At 43.5% G+C, this 20,811-nt stretch overlaps 1 long non-coding RNA gene across 1 annotated transcript in view; it reads right to left on the reverse strand.

Moving 5' to 3' along the window:
- Positions 1–20,811, reverse strand: part of LOC143823728 (uncharacterized) — a 41,410-nt gene that overhangs the window by 19,662 nt on the left and 937 nt on the right. The window contains exons 2-4 of the long non-coding RNA XR_013226566.1: positions 20,162–20,318; positions 18,564–18,621; positions 17,873–18,073 (exon numbers count right to left, since the gene is read on the reverse strand). This is a non-coding gene — a long non-coding RNA (uncharacterized LOC143823728). The remainder of the gene's footprint in view (positions 1–17,872; positions 18,074–18,563; positions 18,622–20,161; positions 20,319–20,811) is intronic.

A 20,811-nucleotide genomic window follows, 5' to 3' on the forward strand; every position in this document is an offset into this window, starting at 1 on the left:
CAGGTTAGGGTTAGGGTTAGGGTTAGGGTTAGGGTTTGGGTTAGGTTTTGGGTTAGGGTTAGGGTTAGGGCATGGGGATGGGGGGTGCTCCCTTTCTGCCCCTTCCTCCACATGTCCCAAAGGCGGTTTGGGTTAGGGTGGGGGGTTGGGGGTTGGGGGTTGGGGGTTGGGGTTGGGGTTCCGCCATGGGGATGGGGGGTGCTCCCTTTCTGCCCCTTCCTCCACATGTCCCAAAGGTGGTTGGGGTTGGGGTTGGGGTTGGGGTTAGGCCATGGGGATGGGGGGTGCTCCCTTTCTGCCCCTTACTCCACATGTCCCAAAGGCGGTTAGGGTTAGGGTTAGGCCATGGGGATGGGGGGTGCTCCCTTTCTGCCCCTTCCTCCACATGTCCCAAAGGCGGTTTGGGTTAGGGTGGGGGGTTGGGGGTTGGGGGTTGGGGTTGGGGTTCCGCCATGGGGATGGGGGGTGCTCCCTTTCTGCCCCTTCCTCCACATGTCCCAAAGGTGGTTGGGGTTGGGGTTGGGGTTGGGGTTAGGCCATGGGGATGGGGGGTGCTCCCTTTCTGCCCCTTACTCCACATGTCCCAAAGGCGGTTAGGGTTAGGGTTAGGCCATGGGGATGGGGGGTGCTCCCTTTCTGCCCCTTCCTCCACATGTCCCAAAGGCGGTTAGGGTTAGGGTTAGGGGTTGGGGTTGGGGTTGGGGTTAGGCCATGGGGATGGGGGGTGCTCCCTTTCTGCCCCTTCCTCCACATGTCCCAAAGGTGGTTAGGGTTAGGGTTAGGGTTAGGGTTAGGGTTAGGGTTAGGGTTAGGGTTAGGGTTAGGGTTAGGGTTAGGGTTAGGGTTAGGGTTAGGGTTAGGGTTAGGGTTAGGGTTAGGGTTAGGGACCAAGACAGGAGGCAAAGGAACCCAGCTGCCTTTGCTCCCTTAACTGGGGAAGATGGAGGGTGGGAAGAAGCTCAGAATGGAGCAACTTACCAGCAGCAGAGACTTTCAGGGAGAACAGCACCTCTTCCACCTAGCAATCAGCAGGAAGAGGCCAGATAAGCCCCACAATTGTCCCTCATTGGAAGAGTGCTATCTGCCTACTGGCAGCACACACCCCAGGAAGGGCTAATCAAGTAGGGAGTGCATTGTCTGCATGCATTTTAAACTAATTGGCCCTCATTGGCAGAGTGCAATTTGAACGGATTGGCCCTCATTGGCAGATTGCCTTTTTGAACTGATTGGCCCTCATTGACAGAGTGCTATTTGCACTGCTGGGCTCTAATTGGCAGAGTGCAATTTGAACCTATTGGCCCACATTGGCAGAGTGTTCTTTCCCTATTGGCTGCACCATCCCAGGGAGGGCCAATCAGGTAGGGAGTGAGTTGGCTGCACACAACTTCAACTTTATAATGTTTAGCAACTATAACTTTAATAAAACTCTGTTGGTCTTAAGGATGTCCCTGGACTCAAACTTTGTCCTCTTCATTTACTTTCCAGCTTCTGACAGCAATAAGGACAAGTGGAGGGATTTGATAGCTGCTGCTATCAGAACAGCACTTTTGGAATTATTTAAGCTGTCACTAACTTTAGCTGCCTCTTTGCTAAAAACTTGCATATTATTTCTTTTGTTTGTTTGTTTATTTGTCTATTTAAAACAGTATGATCTGAGTCAAGCAGCAGTTTAGAGACCCACAAGATTCTGGAGGGAATAAACCGTTGAGAGTCAGGCCTTATTTGTTGGTCTCCAAGGTGGCCTATAAGGTGGACTCTAATTGAGCTGTTCTAATGTAGATCAACACAGCTACCCTTGAAACTATTTACTTAAAGTATTTAGACCCCCCACCTAATCTCTAGAAATTTAGAGGAGCTAACAGATTATAAAAACTGGAAGGGCCTCAGCAAACAGTTACAGCCAGTGCACAATTAAAAGCCACAGTTGAAAGCACAGCCCCAAATAGTTAACTCGTCCCCAGAGGCTCATTGGAACAAAACAGTCTTACAAGTCATTCTGGAAGTATTAAGTGGAGGCACTCTGGTAGGTAATGCCTGAGGAATGGAGAAAAGGTCATGATCTAAGTGCTGCCAAATAGACAACTGGAGGTCAGGGTATCACAAGGAGAAGGCTTTCGGAACATAATGCCGGGCATGCAGAAGTACACTGGAGGACGCCGTTGGAGGGGTGTGAGGGCTCTAGCCATGAGAGCTTTAAAGGGGATAATCAGTCCAGGAGCAGATAATCACCCAATGAAGTTAATGCAGCATTAGCGTTGTACATTCAAGTGGTTTACTGCCATGTTCTACACCAGTTCCAAGTGTCCTTGTTTCCATCTCTGGAGGACGTACTATCGTTCTAATGTCCTTCTGCATCTCACCCGTACCACAATCTCCCGTCATAAAATTATTTCCTTCCTCCCTCCTCTTCACTCACTCACCTATACTTTATGCAAAGCAGAATTGCCAACTGATTTTTTTAAAAAAAGAAAAACACAGTTTCCTGTGTAGAGTGACAGGGTAGAGCAAGAGGAACTGGTCAGAAGGAAGAGGAGCAGGCTCTGGGCATAACGGAGCTGATACAAAAATTCACGAAACCCTGGTGGAGAAAGCCTGAATTAAAGAGATTCTACAACTTAACACAGAAAATGAACTCTGAAAACTCCATGTACATCATTTGCCACAGCATTCAAGTCCTTCATTCATGGGGATGGAGTTCCCGTCCATGAGTCTAGTGCTCACATCCAGGCCAGTGGGCATTGGAAATTCTCCACCTTCAAGACTTACATTCAGCTAATTGCACCCATGTGAGACCATCCCATGTTGTTATCCTAGCAGACAGGCTGGAAGAGATGGTGGGTGTTTTGTGCTGCACCTGTGGCCTGTTTCTTCTTACCCGCTTTGTCATCACTCCTTCCCTTGTCCCTCGAACTGCAAACTACTCTCTTGATACCCAGAAGTCTTACCCCCTTTCCACATCTGTTGCCTTTCCCCTATATTGTAGGCCAATTAGCTCCCTACTGAGGAGAGAAGTGGGATATAAATATACAAATAAACACACTTCCTAGGAAAATTTCCTACCATTATACATTTTGGTACAAGTCTCACAACTCGTTGAAGTGACTCATACAACATTACGTCTCCTCCTTCTCTTACAAATGTTTTATTTTCCAAGTTCTTTTTGTAGCTCCAACCTGTTATCGGGGGGGGGGTGTCCTCAATACGTATGCAAATCCCTCTATAGAAAAGGATTAGAATACAAAAAGTAGGAGTTCAACAAGACATGGACCTTACTGTTTGTTCAAGCAGCAGATCTAATTGAGCTATAATATTCCAGGCCATGCTTGCGTTGGTACTGCAGAAACATAATTTTTCTCTCATTTGCTGCTATATCAGAGAATTAACCTTCATTTAACATACTCCCATTTGGAACATTTCTTACTGCAATGTTTTGTCTGCTACTCACAAAAACTCTGAATGTTAATTTACGACTGATTCAAGTCAAAATCGACAGACCTGCATAACTTAGCTGCAGACAGGCATTTTCAATCGATGGATGTCAGCATAGCACCTATATATAAACAGCTTCACTGGTCTATTGACTCAATTTTCCTTAAACGGAAACAAGACTTCTGTATTTTGCAGAAAAGGGTTTGAAAGAAAGCAACCCATATGCCTCAATACATGGTTTGTGTGTCCATAAATAACATACATTACTTGGCCCTGTTTAATTCCAGGCTCATGAATTCAGATTCCAGGTTTTCTCAGTCCCCTGCCCTAAGCAATAAGCTGCCTTGCCTACGCTTGTAAAGCCTTTAGTGACATCAGAGAAGCTAAGCCAATGACAATCATAGACACTGCAGCTATTAAATCGTAAACATCACCTCTGATGTAATGAAGGGATCTGAGAACCTAAGGCTAGTCAGCTGCCTCACTTGCAAGAGCAGGAGAAGCCCATGAGAGAAGAACAGGAAACATCAATGAGAAGGTTAAGGCAGGCAAAAACAGAAGGACATGGAAGAGATTCCAAAAGTAAGGTCAGAGATCAAGCTGAAGGCCAAATAGTAATAATATTCTTCTGTAGGTCTCTTAGTATGCTGAACAAAGCAGCGTTACACACAAGCCCACTGATTTCAATGGTTATAACTCTGTTTAGGATTGCAGCGTTAGTGCATTAACTATGAAGTCCAGTAATGTCCTTTCAGTGGCACTTTTCAACATTCAAAAACTGATCCTGGGAAGAGGTAAATAGTTTCATCTCAGTAAAAATCCCCATAGCTGGTACAGGGAAGCTAACAGAAGCAGCATGTTCATAGTCACGAGAGAGGCTCAGCTAAGGAGCAGAATAAAGGGACACAAGTACAGGACCAGTTATGGATTCCAGAATAACCTCAGCCTCAGAAAGTACCTGCTGATCCCCACTGCAAGACCAGGGGTCCCAACCTGGTTTATTTATTTATATTTAAATTTATTGCCTGCCTCTCCCCGAGGACTCGAGGCGGTTACAATGTTAGGCTAAAACCCCATAAAACAGGCATTAAAAAATCCCTTAAATACAATATAAAAGCCTGAAAAGGAAAAACCAGGAAAGATGTTGCAGCAGAAAATACACACCCAACCTAACAATCCACTGAAACACACACTAATAGGGAGAGGGTGAATTGAGGGCGCAGATGTACCTCGCTCCTGCCATTCACGTAGAGAGGACCCAGATCTTCCTTGCCGCCCGGCCTCAACCATAGACCTGGCGGAAGAGCTGCATTTTGCAGGCCCTGTGGAATGCTGAAAAATCCTGCGGGGCCCACAGGTCCTCTGGGAGCTCATTCCACCTGGTCGGGACCAGGACCAAAAAGGCCTTGGCCCTAGTCGCAGTCAGGCGAGCTTCCCTGGGGCCAGGAAAGACCAGTAGATCAGTACCTGCAGAGCAAAGAGCCTTTCGGGGGGGGGCATAGTTCTAATTATGTTCTAGTCATTAATGTTCAGGCATGTGCAGAATGGTGGGCAAGCTATCTGTCACAGGCATGTGCAAAAAAAAAAATTGTACCATTTCGAATTTGGCCGGAAATGATTCAGGTGAATCTGAAATGCAAGAATACCCTTTCACCTTTTCAGAATCCAAAAAGTCTCAGGGCTTCATCATCATCTGATCAGCACATTGGTCTCTTCCTTTTAACTGTGACAGCACACCTATCAGCTGTTGATGACAAGAGCTATGCCTGCTCCATTTAAGTGCCTCCCCAATTGGGAAGAACAAGAAGAAGAATTGGTCTTTATACCCTGCTTTTCTCTATCAGGAGGAGTCTCAAAGCAACTAACCGTCTCCTTTCCCTTCTCTCCCCACAACAGACACCCTGTGAGGTTGAAAGAGCTCTGACAAGACTAAACAGAACAGCTCTATCAGGGCTGTGATGAGCCCAAGGTCACCCAGCTGGCTGCATTTGGAGGAGCGGGCAACCAAACTCGGCTTGCTAGATTACAAGCTGCCACTCTTAACTACTACACCATGCTGGCATTTAAATGGAGCAGGCAGGGTGCCTGTTGCCATCAGCTGATTGGTGCACACTCTCCCCTCTGGCCTTCTTAGGCACTGTCCAAGAACATGGGGGGGGGGTGCATTCGAATGGCTGAATCATTCTGCCACCCAGATTTGGACAATCCGAATACAGGGAATGGGTGGTTTGGCTTAGATGAGCCAATAAAGTAACCAAAATCAGCATTGATTCAAGTACTTTCCGGTTTATCTGGGCTGAATTACCCTTGTTTGCATAAAGATAGAGAAATTAGATTTTTAAAAATCTTCTGATGTTATCCTTCCTGTACACCAAACTATTCATTAATTACATTCTATAACTCAAATGCTATTCTGCTATGCCATCACTCAAATATTATTTATTATAAAATAAACTCCAAGTATAGGAAATCACATCTTTACGAAGTAGAAGAATACCCCTTTTGCCTGACCACTGTAACCTTGTCCTTTGGATGATCTTAAAATAAGCAGCAGTAGACTGAAAATTCTGGATTTGCAAAGAGATGGTTGCAAGACTCATAATTCGTTTTAATATTAACTGCCAAGCTTTTAAATTTAAAACAAAGCAGCTTGCAGTAAACTATTATTATAATACTATAATGGAGAAATGATGCAGAAATGAAGAAATCCCATCTTCAGATAAAAGTTGTGCCCATTGTAGGATAGTAATTTACAGCTGGACAATGAACACTGAGGGAAGATTGCAGGAGATTGTAAAAACTCAGCAAAACAGACCCTCAATGCCTTTTAGGTTTTGTCCCTTGACCATCAAGAGCTTCTTTTACATCCTGCCTGATACTGCTGCTTCTGCCATTCAGCTATACCATGTAATAGTAAATCCTCTTTACTCCTAAGAAATGAAAGTGACACGGAGGTCAGAGGTAGCACTCCTTCTGCAATGATTGTGCCACCATGATGGATGATATCAAGAAAAGGCAAGTCTGCAGACTCCCAAGTGGCAACTAGTTCTAAGAGCCGGCGTGGAAGGCGTAGAAAGAGGGGCACCAGCTCCCTCTCTAAGCTGTAGTATGGTGCCAGGAAATCCCCTTGCCAGTAATATTCTTGCCTTTACTAATTTCTGTGGCATCTGGATTGGCAACTGGAAATGAAATGGATACTCATCTGATCTTTCCGTTGCCGATCCATGCTACATGCAGAAGTGAGGTCAGGGCTTTTCTTGTCTCACTCACTCTCAACACATCGCACATAAATGATAATTAATCTATAAAATCCATATATGCTAAATCATGGGAAATTCCCAGTATTCTTAGGCTAGGCCCAGTTACATTAGTGATCCCTGGAACGGTGCCCAAGGGTGCCATGTTGTACTCTGATTTTTCCCCCCTTCCTTATGTATTATGTATGTATCATCTGTCGCCTTAAAGATCTCCTTCTTAAAGTAAAGGGCTAGTTCTGGCTTTCTTCCATTTCACTGGTCTATGGGATGATTCCAAAGACTCCTAGCTGCCTGGCATTTGGGTCTGCTGGAGCACACATTCAGAAAGAGACACCCCCTAGCATTAGGACTTTGTATTTACTGGCGAATTCTGTGATCCGTGACAGCCATTTTATTATTGGTCCCACCTCCCATGGCAGCCATTTTATGGTGGCACTCACTACACTTTCTTAAAATCCCAAAGGTGCCCACAGGCTCAACAAGGTTAAGAACCCCTTCCTTATGCATCCAGCTGCCTGAATAGCACTAACAGCTTGCTGAGTTACTCAGATAGAGGTCTTTCATATCTCCTGACACTTAACCTTTCTAACTGTAACTTGTCAAGGACTGACCGGCCATCCATCAGGAGACAGAGCTGGGTGTCATCTACATATTGGTGAAGATCCAGCCTGAAACTCCAAAACAGCTGTGGCAGAGGGCATATATAGATGTTAAACAGCAGTATTGCTCCCTGAGGTACCCCACATGGGAGCACATAGGGACATGACAGCACTTCCCCCACTGCCCCCCTCTGTATCCAGTTATGGAGAAAGGAGACTAGCCACTGTAAAGCTGTCCTCCAAATCCCCACCCCAGCAAGGCAGTGAGCTAACAACTCATGGTCAACCACATGAAACATAGCTGACAGTTCTAAGAGCACAAGGATAGCTGAACTGCCTCGATCCACCTGGATGTCATCACATCAGTCTGCATCCATTGATAGATAAGTCATGGAACAATCACCACAATTTACAAGGAGATTAAACAGCCTCACACAGATTGGGTACCTGGTCCAGTAGTACATGACTGAGACTAACTAAATTTGGGTCTCAGAAATCTCAGTTACAGACGCCGCAAATCTTGTGGCAAACAAATAGTACTCAACAACTCACATCATGGAGGAGCCTAGCTTCAGAGGTCCTTACTTCACCAGTCTCTGACTCAAAGAACTGCCGGCAGCTTTGTAGCGGCACAAGTGGCTGTGACAGTGGAATTTCCTTCTGTTTGGCTCATGTCCTGCTCGTCAGTTACAAACAGAAAGCCAAGTCTGCATCCAAACCAGCAGTTCACTGGTTTGTGAGCAGTTTCAGCCTTCGGATTAGGTTATTTTTGACATATTCAGACACTGTGGGATGGTGGTGCAATTACAGTATATCACATATGCATATTCTAGACCAGGGGCAGTCAAACTCCGGCCCTCCAGATGTCCATGGACTACAATTCCCATGAGCCATGTAGTCCATGGACTACAAATCACATATTCTTCTCCCACCATGACGTATGTACAGTGAAGACCAGCAGAACTCTTCCAGGTGGTCAGGGGCCTATTGGGTACTGGCCAACCAGAGCAGGTAGGCTGCTCTGCAGCCTGCTGTAATCATTTTGCTGAGTACTTTGCAGATAAAATCTCTCACATCTGTTCCAACTTGGACTCTGCATCCGCAGCAACAGGATCTGATGGTCCCAGGGTGCTGATTTGTCCAGTTGTGTGGGCAATAGCCGTATGCCACATGACTCACAGAACATCCGTACACCATATGGCTTTGGACTGTGTGAATCCACCTTGGTCTGCAATAATGTAAACGCACACACACACATGCACAACTTGATATCGATCAACACAAACTTTAGACTAAAAAGCCGAAGGATACAGCAGATACCTCTTAATTAACGAAAGCATACGTATCTAATAAACTCTTACTCCTGAGTGGCAAAGAAGACAGTTCTTTTTTAATGGTTGCCAATAAAAATGAGTGTTGTCTGGGAGACATTCATTAGCAGAGGGGAAAGATGTCTGCAACAGCTACAGCACAGAGAGCGGGTAGATTTTATGGCAAAAAAAAATATCTGTTATCAAGTAAATGGAGCTGATTCTGTTAGGCCAGCAGTGTTTTTACCGGGCTATCTTTCCGTTTCAAAGTTGTGTTTACAATGATCCATATAACACTATCACAACTTAAAATGAATTACTCAACACCAAGGATATCACTTGGGATTGTAAAAATCAGGACATACATGCAGAGCTGTTAATGGGATGCATGTGCAGAGAAAATCAGGCAATGGTTTATAACAGTTTAACATTTTTAATTAAGGAGGTAGAGGAGGAAGAGCTGGTTTTTTTGTACCTTGCTGTTCACTACCCAAAGGAGTCTCAAAGCGGTGTACAATCGCCTTCCCTTCCTCTCCTCACAACAGACATCCTGTGAAGTAGGTGAGGCTGAAAGGGCTCTGAGAGAACTGTGAGTGGCCCAAGGTCACCCAGCTGGCAGCACATGGAGGAGGAGTGGGGAATCAAACCCAGTTCTCCAGATAAGAGGCTGCCGCTTTTAACCACGACACCAAACTCCCAATCACTAAACTAAACTTTATACTGTATTTTATCCTATTTATGTTAGTTTGTTGTAACCTGCTCCGAGTAGCCAGTATACCCATATAAATCAGAGAAAACACGTACACACTTATATGATCATGTTCTAATCAATCCCAATGGGGTGATCAAAGGCTCACGTACATGAGTCTTAAGAGTAACAGCAGCTGATGCAAACCAGAACTCTTGTTTGAAGTTTGATTTGGGTATGATGCGTTGCCTTGACTATATGTGATTATAGGGTCACTTTGGAAGAGATCAAAATGGGTTCTTCACAATTTTATGCTTGAGCGTGTGCCAGTCAATAAGCTGAATGGCGTACAAAGGAAATGCAAACTCGTTGCTCAGAATAAGCAATGCCAGTGAACAACTTCGAGATAATTCTTTACAAATGCTTTGTGATGCGCAGCCTTTATGCAGAATCTGGTATTTGAATTGCAACTTTTTGGATGAGATGGAACCAATGATGATATGGACTTTAGCTGTTAAGTTGTGCTCTGACTCTGCTTGTCTTGCTAAACCTAACACCAGGGGTGGTCAACCTGTGGTCCTCCAGATGTTCATGGACTACAATTCCTATGAGCCCCTGCCAGCATTTGCTGGCAGGGGCTCATGGGAATTGTAGTCCATGGACATCTGGAGGACCACAGGTTGACCACCCCTGCCTAACACTATTCTGGGGTCAGAGTTATTATTTGTTTTTAAATCAAAGTGGCAACCATATGTGCGAATCTTATTTTTCAACAGCTGTAGCAGCCTTTCTCAACTTTATTACCATTCAGAAACCCCTGAAACATTCTTCAGGTTTCAAGAAACCCCAGAAGTCATGTGATCGTGCAGAACATGGTTGGCAACCATAGCTGTGTACATACCCCACCCCAGGCCCCTCCCCTTCCCACCCCCTCCAGGCCCATCATTGGCCATTTTGGGAGGGAGGGTTGACATGACCATAAGTGAATAATGTTTAACACATTTTAAAAATATATTAAAAATCAATCCATCCATTTGGGAAATACTTCCAAGGGCATGAGAAACCCCACAGTTTCACAAACCCTGGTTGAGAAAGCCTGAGCTATCGAGTGCCACCTTTTTGAAGGATGTTGCAAAACGCATATTTGTGTAGAGAGAAGAGGGGAAAGAAGAAATTAGTATGACAAGCAATATCTTCCTCGATAATTCAAACATCTGTTTCAAGGCCAATGAGTGTCCCCACCTCCTGCATTAGATCAGTTATCATTCAGGTCCAAGGTTACTGAGCCATTAATCTTCAGCTGGGGTTTTTCAAGCCACTTCAGTTTTTAAAAAAGGAACATCAACCAACATCCCTTGGCAATCCAATCACGATCCCCCTCCCAGAAACAACTGTTTCTTCTTCACACATCTAAAGAACTAGTTTTCCTGAGATCTTGGGTTGGATCCAACCCAAGCTGTTTTCATTCTATGACACTTAATACCCTTCTTTCTTAAAGCCACATCTACCCACAGCTTTGTTACAGGAAGTCCACACAACTTGCATGGCCTTTTATAGTGGTTAAAGAACTACCTTTTCTACCAGCAGAGAATTGGTCAGATCCACACACCCCCATGTCCCATTTTGAGCAATCTCCGCGCACGGCGGGTGCCTGATTTGTACAGCAGGTCTCAGGTTTTTGCCTCACAGGAAGGATTTCCCTTCTCTCTCTTTTACAGGCAAAACATGGTGTGAACAAATATCCATGGCGTAAAAGTCTATAAGTAAATTGAAAATAAAATAACTGGGATGGAGTGGGGAGAAACTTAAAAGATCAGAGGGAAAGATGAAGCTAGTGCTGAATGAATTAATAGCAGGCAGGTGGCTGGGTGGGTGTCATGGCAGATAAACAGTGAGATGAAGCCAAGGTAATTATAATTATAATCTGGACAGTAATGCTTTCAGCTGGGGGTGCATAAACGTCCCTAAGTTAATACTGAGTCAGTCCAGTCCCCACCTGCTCCTTGTCTCCACCTCCCTGTAAAACAACAACATTCCCCATCGCCAAATCTATCCTGCACTTGGAACTCCATAAACCGGGATTATTTTCTGAAAGGTTGCAAGTATTCGGAGTGGGGGAGGGGGAATTACACACCACCTCCCAGCAAGATGAAGCTGCCTTCTAACCTCCAGACATTTCCAGGCAGAATTCACTTCTATGTGCACAGCCTTATTCACAGGGGTATAACGTGCTCGAGCTAACAGAAGTCTATGGCAGATGCGTCGGCAGCTTTCCTTTCTGTAATTTTCCTAAATGGATGTAGCCCATAAAAAAAGCAACCTTAATTAATGGAAATTTTTTAAAGGCACTTATATTAGAGGGAAACCCTGTTGCCAATAGCCAAACTTTATGGGGGGGAAATTATAGCAACTCTCCTGAAATTGACAAAGCAAGGGGTTTTGCTCTGTTAAATGAGTGTCTTCTGAATTTAGTACTTCAACTAAGGCTGGCCTTCCTGCCATGTGAGAGAATCTATGGAGTAAACACTTTATTGCTATTTTTTAGAATCAGGGTTTCCTCATTGTCTATGTGACTTGCTTTATCATTTTAAGAAACAGTTTTTTACCAGATGTGGACGTTAAGTACGGTGGGTACAAGCAAGGTTTTTGAGAGCCACCTAAACATCCCTCTAGGTTTTCTTACACCATCCAAATCCAGCCAGAAATTATATGCAAAAAATCACTTGACTTCCCTGCCTCAGTTGGATGGTGACCAGGGTGGCCAGAATTTTTACCTCTTATGTCTCTCACTCTTAGTTCTCCCTGAGAACTGGAGAACCTAACCTGTCATATCTCAGAAGCTGGCTAGCATTTGGAAGGGCAACCTCCGAGGAACACCAGGGCCATGATGATGGGGCAGGCAATGGGAATTAGCAAACCCCCACTGAATGTCTCTTGCCCGGCAGCCAGACATTCTTAGGATCTCCTGACTATATTACACACACACACACATCATATGATAAATAATAATAAATACAAATTTATCTTCCTACTATATACTCCAAGTATTTTGTTCTGGGGAAGAGGAACAATTTTGGTGTTTTAGCTTTTGTTTTTAAAATGCTTATCTAGCATTAATACGAAGCAAGACATAGCTACAATAGGTATACGATTGCTCCAAAGAATTAACCTAGTCTTGCCTTATGTTAAGACCCATGAATGCAAAAGGAACTTGGGGTCACTGTGGGTGGGGAGGTAGTTGTGAGTTCCTGCATCGTGCAGGACTAGATGACCCTGGAGGTCCCTTTCAACTCTATGATTCTATGGGGAGGGAGCTCATGTCCGTTCACATACTGGAAAAATCTACCCCTGGCTCTGAAAAAGTGACTGTCTCTTTAAGAAAGCAAATGTCAAATGTCAAAGATGCCAGATTATGGGCACAAACCAGCCAAGAAGGGCAGCACTTCTAAATTCCATTGGATTCAAACCTTGCATCACACCTGTGAAAGGGCACTAAAACTCAGTCAAAAATGGCAGTGGAGGAGATGGGGGGGGCTTGCTGATTCCCTCTTCTCACAGTAGCCCTCAATGACCCACCCCACATCTTTTTATAGGAATTTGGTAGGAATGGAGAGGTGGCAAAGATGTGGTCTTCAAGCAGATCTCCTGCTTCTTTAGATCCCACGCAAGTAAATCAACTTTGCTAGATCAGATCAGACATCCTCTGGCCTGAAATGGCAAAACTTCCACAAACTTTAGCAAAGATAAGGCTCCACATTTAAAGCGCGAGACTCGTGTTCATTACATGATATGCAGCCAAAGGCGAAAGCACCTTTTATTCATTTCCTAATATATAATTCCAATGAAGATACCCCATAACAATGCTATCTCTCTCGGAGCAACTATCAGCGCTATAGGATGTCCCGGGTTCTATTGTTAGCAGTAAGATATTCATGGGACCTGCTTCATTTTCCTTCCGACACTTGTCAGTTTTGCAATTTTGTTCAGAAAAAGCACGGAGCCGTGCATCCAAGACGTTAAAAAGCTAACCTGGTTTGCAAATTCATGTCAGATTGTTGTTTTGATTAAACATATAAGGATGAGCTCCTCATTTGACCATGCTTTATGCATTGGGGTAGGGCACCAGATCGGTTGTGTAAATCTAGCCTGGAGATTTTTAAAAAAAGATACAAGCACAGAATAGGGCAGGTAGAATTTAAAAGCATGTCGAGACCTGGCTCTCTTAGCCCCATTCCTATCAATATGAAAATTAGGGCAACATGATTAGCTGTTCATCTCGACATGAACGAGAGGAAGTCAAGAGGGATTATTTTGTGCAATAACAAAGTCTGCTGTACCTTATTCTATCCCAAGGAAAAACTGGAGGGGAAATATGGATTTCAGTGTATGCAATAATGAAATGGTTAGCGATATAGCTCGGGCCTTGTGAATGACTGTATTAATTTGCAGACTGCAGTGTAAAGCTACAATAAGGGGGAACCTAGGCAAGAGGTATCTGCAATCAGTGAGTATAATGGAAATGCTATGCAGGGGAGAGCACTGCACTGCTATTCTGCATTTGAAAAGGCAAGGAATACAATCCATTCACAGGGAAGTTTGCCGGCTTTAAATAACCTCTTCTGGATCTTCCAAACACGTTTTCCATTAATACTGTTGCTTCCATTGATACTCTTAAAGATACTTATATATGATCAAGTTGAATCTATACCTTCTGTTTGATTTTCCTTGAGAAACTCTCATCATTTGAGTCAATCTTTCAAAAACCGTGTTTTAAAAAAAATTATGTTGTTTCTTTTTACATTATACCCCACCCTTCCCCATTTCTTTTGAGTGAGGAGAGTTTTCCCCATCTGATGGTTTGATAAGAGTGAATTACAGAAATGTACATGCACTAAAGATTTCTTGACTTATATTTGAAACTTTCAGGATGGTTCATTCCGCTGATTCCATCAGTATAGCCCCTGGAGCAGTTTCATGACTATGTTTTGTGTGTGTGTGTGTGTGTGTGTGTGTGGTTTGCCCTTGTCATGGTTTGTGAACAGACGTTCGTAAGGGGTCTACTGTCATAAATTTCCATGAACTTTTATAGCAGTTCGTGGCAGTTCGTTGTAGTTCATAGATGAAGCAGAAAACAAGGGTTTAAAGAGACCCTAAGTCTCTTAGCCCCTGCTTTCTGTTCCCTGAAAAAGCCACAAAAAGCTGCATGGCAAGGAGGTGTTCCTTGTCCCTTAGTTGTTTCAGTCCTTACACAGTCCTTTTAAACTTTAAGGAGACTGCAGAAGACAGCACACAAAAAAAAAACAGCTGCGTGTCAAGGAAGTGCTCAGCTGTTTGGGGGCAGTCTTTAAAAGGACTATACAAGACAGCCTGAAATAGCTGAGTGGAGGGAACCAAGCTGCTCCCTGTCACACTGCTGCTTTGAGGTCATTTTGCAAGCCCTATTTTAAAAGACTATGGTCCCTTTCAATGGGATTGTTTGGGACCACAAACCATGAATCAGTTTGGTTCATATACACCTAGCTTTGGTTCAGCTTGTGGTTTGGTCCATGGTTCAGTCACAAATCAAACCATATTTTCCCATGGGTACCAATCCCTACTAACCAGGGGTGATCCAGTTTAGCTTCCAAGATGTAATCTGTATCTCCCAAGTTAAAGCAGGATTTCCCTTGTTTAACACTGTGGGCCTTTTCGCATGGGGATCTTTGTTGCAAATTGTTTGCGGAATGAAAAATCGCCATTTAAAATAGTGGAATTCGTCGTTATGCATACCTGCCTTTGTAGTGGAATCAGTTGCGTTTTTTAGCGTTTCCCACAGGCTTCCGGTCTCGGCAGAAATCGCTAGAAAGGAAGCGCTATTGCCAAGCTCGTCCCGCCCCTGGCCGTCAAGCAGCCAATGGGCAGCCATTAGCATGCTCCCAAACAGCCCCTTTCCCTTTAAGAAAGGTTTTTAAAAAAAAAAAACAGACCCATAGCAACGAATCTAGGTAGATTCGTTGCTACGGAGAGACCCATCCAGCTGCCTAATGTGAGCTGTCGTTTGATTGTATGATCGTTTGCACGCTGCCTCGAGTGATAAAAAAAAATCCCCCCCCCTCTCACGGGCCCGATTTTCGGCTGAATTTATGTGTAAAAAATAAAGGGACTTTATTTCAGCAAACGGGCTTTTAAGTGGTTTGTGCTTAGTGACTAAAGGTGAAGGACTGAAGCCAGGGAAGCCTCTAAACAGAAAGAGGCTCGCCGGTGCGTTTATCCCCGCTCGCTCGGAGAAAAAAAAATGGCGATCGCTTCGCCGGAAGTTTGGAGGAGAGAGCCAGGGGGAGGGACTTTGAAGAACCAGCAACAATGGTAACGCACAGGTCTTTAGCGCTACTGTTGCAGATTGGTTGCAGGAGTGTATCGCTATCCGGAGGGTGAATCCACTTTTCTGGATTCCCCTGAAAGCGCCACAACGAAGCGCTTTTTGCGGGTCGGTTTCAGGATTGTTGCAGATTGTCTACGACGTCGTGGGTTATGGCAAATTAGTAGCGTTTCCAATTAGCAACCATTGTGCTATTTTGAAGCCGTGCGAAATGGCCCTGTGTATTTAAACCAGCAAAAGTAGGTGTAGAAGTGATTGGTTCTTGGAAGAAACCATCTAAATCTAACTCATTCTTCCAGTTTAAGGCATAAATTGTCGCATTGCTTTGCAAAATTACTAGTGAACTGACTAAACTGTTACTTCAATTCAATGAAAATGTAATAGGAAAATAAAATCCAATGTTCACCTTCTCTCTATGAAAGGATCACTCATTTTTTCCAATTCTTTCCCTTCTACATTTTATGTCTCATGTTATTCCTACAGGTATCTTATCCCCAGGAACAGCATTTGAGGGAGGTCAGTGGGCTGCGGAGGGGAGAAGACCTTCTGCTGGCAGAAAATAAGCTTTGGATTCAGTCCACAGTACATGTTTATTACACATTCCCATGTGGCCTAAGGGCAATAGCCCCAAGAGGTACATTTCTCTGTGCAAGGAAGAATGTGGCTGCAAACTGCCACCTTTATTTCTAGTTCAATGTAGGCAAGAAAGGTTAGGCCAGGGAGATTACCCAGAAAGCTTTGCATACCAGAAATAGGCTAACACTTGGCTCTGTGTGAGGTGCATCTCACCCAAGAGTCTGTCTGATTGTCACAAGAGTGATGCGATTAATCTGCACAAAGAAAGGGCTAGGCCATTTGGTCTTTTCCCTACCCTGGCAAAATGTAGACAAAAGAACAGACAGAACCTGGCAAGCAGCTAATCCTCTCAACAATGGGTATTTGTCTGTGATTATTATTTCTGGGAGGTTTTTTTTTGGGGGGGGGGTTATGCTTTTATTATTGTTTTTATTGTGTTAGCCACCATGAGCCACAGGTCAAGAGTGGCAGGTTTAAAATGTAATTATAAATATAAATAAAATAGATAAAACCCTCCACATCAGAAAGTATTGCTTCCCTTAAGTCAGCCCTCTGGTAGCTCCTTCCTGTCCTTAATTGCTGGTACATCAAAATGCCATTAAGAAAGGGTCTGCCACTCCTAGGAATCCCTCCTGTCCCCAAATGCAGATGTGATCAACAACTAGGACCTACCTGGAGCAATATGTCAACTCCAGAGGTCCCCCAATAAACCCATGAAGATTTCTTAGTCAAAGCCTGACTCATCCATTAGCAAAGTCTCCATTTCTTTAGTATTGCCCAATTCATCTCATCAAGGCTTCATTACAGGGCTGCCCTGGCCTGCCCTAGCCCCCAAGGTACAGTTCTGGCTATAAAAAGGAAACAGAGACTAGCCAATCTGGTTCATGTTTGGCATTCTATGCACGAAACCCAGCTTAAAGGCAAGCAGGCTGCCATTTCTTCTGCCCCCCCCCCCATGTTCGATGTTGGCTTTCCTTTACCCAAATCTTAATCCTCTATCACTCCTGATCATTTCTTTTGTTTCATCTCTGTGTTAGCTTAAATTGTTGTTAGAAATATTTTTGTTTTGTTTTTCAATAAAAATCCTTTTTAATCATTTCTAAGAACTGCCTCAACCTAAGATTTTTGGCCAGATACTCCCTCTGTATAGACAGGAGAAGAATCTCCATCGTTGCCCCTCTCACAAGAGTTTGCTCTCAGAACTGCTAATTCTCCCATCATAAATTCAGGAGACAGGTCTTTTTCAGATAACAAGGGCTCCATGTCTGTGGCTCTTAGCCCAAAGGTTTCAGCCTGTGGCCCTGGACAGACAGATTGATTTTGGTGGTGGACATAACCCCAGGAATGTCTGGTTGACTCTGGTTGTTGTTTTTTTCTTAGTTTCTGTTTTGCTTTATCACACTGTCTTTGTACATTTGTTTACTGAGGTATTTAAGCTGCTTGGATCCTTGTCCAGGAAGAAAACACAGGATAAAAAATATACTAAATAATTTACAGAGATGGAAGATGTCCTGAAAGGGCTTTAACAAACTGGGTTCCCTCATTTGCCCACAAACCAAAAGTATAAACTAGGATTAAGTGGGGTGTCAAATAACCATATGAGAGCAAGAAGCAGAGCCACATTGTAAAAACATGAAGTGAAACTGAAAACTTACTGGCATGGGAATTCTTCACCCTCAGTTCCACATGATAAGGGAAGGACGGAGTGCATGAAGAACAAATCAGTTTCCTCTTGGGGGGGCATATTCATGACATCTGAATACACCCCAGAATATTCTCAGAGGGTACAAAGGTCACATCGCTAGACAAGACAAGACCTTTATTTGCGGTCATTTAGACTAGTATAACCACGGGCACTATAAATTAAAAAAGACAAGATATTTCTGTTCAAAATGTACAACATATCGCCTAGATGTACAATTAAAAATTATCCGAAAATAAAATAATAAAAAGTAAAAACATTTTAAAATTTTTGTTTTAAAAAATTTAAACATATTTTTACAAAAGATTTAAGATTTCGTTCAATTTAAAATACCAGTGGACAATCTAAAACCTTGTATAAAATAGGAATGCTTAAATGCTTAAAAGGTACTGCGTAGCTTAATGGCAGCGGCGCAGAATTTGGCAATGTATACAGTCCCTGCAGCATTTAGCAGCATCTTCATCTTCTCCCTTGATGACAGGAGTGATACTTTGTCTAGAATAGGCTGCAGTAGTTTGCCTTGGATTGTATTATAAAAGGAACAATAGAGGAAGAAATGCTGCCTAGTTTCTACCTGCCCACTGTCACAAGGACACAGCCTCTGGAATAGAAGGTCACATCACTAAATTTCTGTTGAGTCTTACCTAAGGTCAAATATGGAAATGCGCTGCAAGACGTCTGTTCAAGCTAAATCCCTGGATTCTTTAGGCAAAAAGAAAATATCCCAGTAAGATTAAAGAAATTTCACAAGAGAGCTCTGCTGTACTGTACACACCCTCAAGGTGCACATTATTACTCGACAGCAAGTGTTTTTCAAATCCTCCTTTAAGGGTTGCAACAACACTAAAAGTAGGTGACTAATAATCATCTTCCTTTCATCTTTTTCTCCCTAGTTGAATGCCGTAACATCCCTGGGTTATAAGATTGGGAAAGGAGCTATTTTTGATGTTCAGCTTTGGTCTGCAGGCAGAAAGTGGTTTCATCAAATATGTCAACATTGTCTGAGTGCGTTCTGAAGCCATGTAGTCCTAAACGGGTAGCAGCCTATCTGTAACTGCATGATAAGACTCTATCTGCTATAAATATATCAGCATCCTTCACACATATACACGGGAATAAAAGAGCAATGGGAGATTTTGCTGCACCAAAGTCCTGTTAAAAATGATAGATCCTAGGTTTAAAATGCTTTCTTAAATTTTATGTTAATATAACCAGTTATCTTTGGAATAGTTTTTGGCTGTTGTTGGCTTAATTATTTTATATCTGTTGTTCCAATAACTAATTATATATGAAATAGAGAGTATTGCTGTTAAGTGTTATACTAGACTCCTTCTCTTAGAGTACTGGGAATCTGTTCAAATGCAAAGCAGAGAGAGAAAGGGAGAGATGTGCTCTCTTATACAAAACAAACGCTTTAAGGGTTTATTCTGAGGACCGTTCTTCAAGTATTTAGGAATGGTCCTGGGGTGATCCTGCAGGAAGGGTATCACATATTAATTTGTCTTTTCAATCAACACATTTGACTGAATCACACTATATGTTGACTGCTACTGCTGTAGAAAACATGAGTGTGTGTGCCCATGAATGTGCATGCGCACACTGTGTACAATCGAAATAGCTGCGGAACCTTAGCTATAAAAGTGGATTGCTTCCCACAAGCCTTGTAGACAAGATAGACTTAGACCAGCCTGGGAAGAAAAGTGGCTGGGGGAAATGAGTGGCAGTGGGCAGAGAGGTCACCACCTCTCAAAAGCCGCTGCCTGAAGCAGACACCTCATGTTGCCTCATGGAAAATTCAGGGTTGTGGCTAGATCAAAGAAGCATGCATTTGGGATACATGTTCACAATGTGCTAAAGAACAAGAAAGCATTCCACATTCTGTGTGTGTATTCCGCATTAGGAGAAGAAGGGCTGGTTTTTTTACACCCCACTTTTCACCACCAAAAGAAGTCCTAAAGCAGCATACTAACATCTTTCCCTTCCTCTCCCCACACAACACCCTGCAAGGTAGGTGGGGCTGAGAGAGCTCTGAGAGAATTGTGATTAAACCAAGGTCACCTAGGTGGCTGCATGCGAAGGAGTGGGGCATCAAACCCAGTTCTCCAGATTAAAGCTGCCACTCTTTAACCACTGCACCAAGCAGACTCTTCTTTGCAGAGAGCATGCATCTCGTTTGGTAACCTCACGTTATTGGGCCCAACAGAACTCTTGCACAGTCTCTCATCCTGCTCATTGCCCTTACCTCCTCTTTTCATTGACAGAACTTCTTTGGTAAAGGTCCTGGTGATTTTAGGCCGGAGAATCCATTCATTCCACCCAGCTTGTGTTTCCGACTCCTTTTTGACTAAAAGAAGCTGGGTCTGGTGCTTCACAATCACAGAAGTCAGCTGCTTCATAACCTACACAGGCAACCCAATTAAAAAAAAATCATCCACCCATTTTAATTGGGATGTATAGTGTGAAATTTCAGGAATTCAGCACATAATAAGTGACTAAAATAAAGCCTGGAGGAGGAGAAATGGTGCATGTCCAAGAAATGTACTGGGACCATGAACCACAAAAATGAAAGGGAAAGAAATAGGGTGAGTGCTGTTGAAATGATGCACACATACAAAGAGCTGATCCAGCCAACTCCGACTCCCCGAGAGGCCGTTTTTTAATTGAAACGTAAAAATCACCACTGCATTTGGATATAGTTATACATGGCTGCCTTTTTGTGCAGTTATACAATGATACATTGTCAACAATACATCGTTAGCCACAAGTCCCTATTGTCTAAAGTTTGAAGATTCTCAAGGTAACCACATCACGTGCCATGTTGGACATGAGCCAGGAGGGTTTGCCCTCACTGAAACTGAGTCAGCACAAACACGGATGAATCCTACATAGTGC

This window comes from Paroedura picta, chromosome 1 (assembly GCF_049243985.1).
Source record: "Paroedura picta isolate Pp20150507F chromosome 1, Ppicta_v3.0, whole genome shotgun sequence".
Lineage (NCBI taxonomy): Eukaryota > Metazoa > Chordata > Lepidosauria > Squamata > Gekkonidae > Paroedura > Paroedura picta.